This window comes from Colletes latitarsis, chromosome 4, assembly GCF_051014445.1.
Source record: "Colletes latitarsis isolate SP2378_abdomen chromosome 4, iyColLati1, whole genome shotgun sequence".
In the NCBI taxonomy this organism is placed as follows: Eukaryota; Metazoa; Arthropoda; class Insecta; order Hymenoptera; family Colletidae; genus Colletes; species Colletes latitarsis.
This window is the reverse complement of record NC_135137.1, coordinates 475,001-477,500: the sequence shown is the minus strand read 5'-3', so window position 1 is coordinate 477,500 and position 2,500 is coordinate 475,001. Positions and strand designations below refer to the sequence as shown.

Here is a 2,500-nt window from a genome sequence, read left to right as displayed (position 1 = left end):
TCGGTCCCGTGCCTTGGCCTCCCGCGGATCTTCCTTGCTGCGAGGCTTTCGTTGGCGGCTTGCCGTCGTCGATCGTCCTCTTCGGCCGCCATTCAACACTCAGCTCAGAACTGGCACGGACTAGGGGAATCCGACTGTCTAATTAAAACAAAGCATTGCGATGGCCCCCAAGGGTGTTGACGCAATGTGATTTCTGCCCAGTGCTCTGAATGTCAACGTGAAGAAATTCAAAAAAGCGCGGGTAAACGGCGGGAGTAACTATGACTCTCTTGTCGCTTGAGGTGTCGGAGTGGCAATAGCCACTCTAGTATCCGAGACAGAGAGTCCTCCCAAGATAGCCGATGCTGTCTTGCCAATGGGGGTGTGGGGTCAGGACGTAGTTGTTAAAAACACCGTACGACTACGTTGCTGGAAACCCACCCCAAGGCCGACCCAAACGTCCGACCCTTAGGCAAGGTCACGTGGCGCCGGGAAAAGGACCAACATAGTGCCTGGTCCGAGCTAATTGGGAGGCCGAACTGGCTAACGCCATGTGGGTCACTGGGGTTTGCAGCCCCCTTGACTCACGCCTTAGGGCAAATATAGTTGCAACGAAAAATAAAACAAGCCTCGGATGCTGTCGGTCCCAAGCAGTGGCGACAGCAATGGTGGGAAATACCAGCCAGGATGGATTAAATCCCCTGGTTCCTAAACAAAATATAAGACCATCGGGTGACCAACCTTCCCGAAATCGTGATATTTGTCCCTCTTGTAGGATTTCTTTGGCGAATCGTACCACCGCTAGCGCTGCGCAGCATATTAGAAGGTGTAATGCTCCTCCACGAGAAGTTGATGGGTACGCCTGTAACATCTGTGGCTCTAAGTATAAGACGTATGCCGGAATGCGCCAACACCAGCGCCATATGCATGTTGATGAATATAACACCATGGATCTCGAGCTCATGCATAAGAGGAAGACAACGGCGCGTGCCCAGTATACTGATGCCGAAATAAATGCAATAGCACAACATGAGGCAGCTATACCAAATAGAAATTTATTACTACAGAAGGAGATAAACGAAATAATTTCTCAGAAAACTGGCCGTACAATCGACGGTATTAAAAAGTTAAGATTAAAACATATATACAAATCACGTTTGGAAACTGAAATTAAAAATAACCTGAAATCAAAAATCAATATTACATGTCCATTATCACCTAAAATTATACTTACCCGAATCGACGAAGCGCCTGATGAACCACCTATAATTAATAATCTTACCGTACGAAACACAAATATTCCGTGCCCATCTCCACCATTCTTGAATATAGTACCTGTTGATTGCCCTTGTAATTTAATCCAGTCGAAGGACATTTGTTGCCTTTTGCGCAGAGTCCGCACTGATACTTCTCCCGAAATGTCAGTGATAATTGACAATATCTTAATGAATAGATCTGAAATAAGTATAATGGAATTGCTCGACCAATATATAAGTGAAATAGCTCCGCCAAATGAATCAGGAGGTCGAAATAATAGAAATAGGAATAGGAATAAGAACCCTAAAAATAGTAAAAAACTTAAAGGTAACCGAGCAAAACGACGCGCTAGTGAGTACAGAATGTTTCAAAAATTATATAGTACAAACCCAAGTCAAGTTGCTGAACATATCCTATCTGAATCACCTTTGAATGCATCCGAAACACCAAACATGCAAACACTAGTTGACTACTTCACTAAACAATTTTCACACAAAAACTTAAAATGGAATCCTACTAAACCACTAACGGAAAGTCGCATCAATATATCACACCCAATAGATAATGCCGAAATATATACAGAATTACGTAAACTAAGAGAATCTGCCCCTGGAATAGATGGAATCAAACGTGAACATTTGCGTAGGATGCCTCGTGCCGACTTAGTTGCCCTCCTTAACATCCTGTGGGGTGCTAAGGCACTACCATCTATTCTACGGAAAAATAGGACGACGCTGATACCGAAGTCAGGCAATCTTGCTGATCCTAAACAGTGGAGACCAATAACAGTCTCGAGCAGATTATTGCGCTTGCTAAATAAAATAATAACAAACCGATTAGAGAACAATGTTCAATTAAATCATAGTCAGAGGGGTTTTACCCGAACCGATGGAATCATGGCAAATAGCACAATCCTGCAAACAATAATCCGGACGATGCGCAATAATTCCAAACCATTCACCATCTTGTCAATTGACTTAGCTAAGGCCTTTGACAGGGTGACTATAGTTTCAATAGTTGATGCACTTGCTAGACGCGGAGTAGACTCGCACACCATACAATACATCAAAGAATCGTATCGCGACACTAAAACAGTCCTCGAGTGCCACGGAATGAGATCTGAACCAATAAGCGTTGAACGTGGTGTTAAACAAGGCGACCCAATGTCTGGATTTTTATTTAACTTAATTATAGATGAACTTTTATCAAAATTGTCTACCCGAATAGGTGTCAAAATTAACGGAACTAATATAACTGCCCTCGC

The 2,500-nt window shown here is 43.5% G+C and overlaps 1 pseudogene; it reads left to right on the top strand.

Annotated features, from left to right (window-relative positions):
- LOC143341520 (large subunit ribosomal RNA) overlaps positions 1–2,500 on the top strand; it is an 8,215-nt pseudogene that overhangs the window by 2,747 nt on the left and 2,968 nt on the right.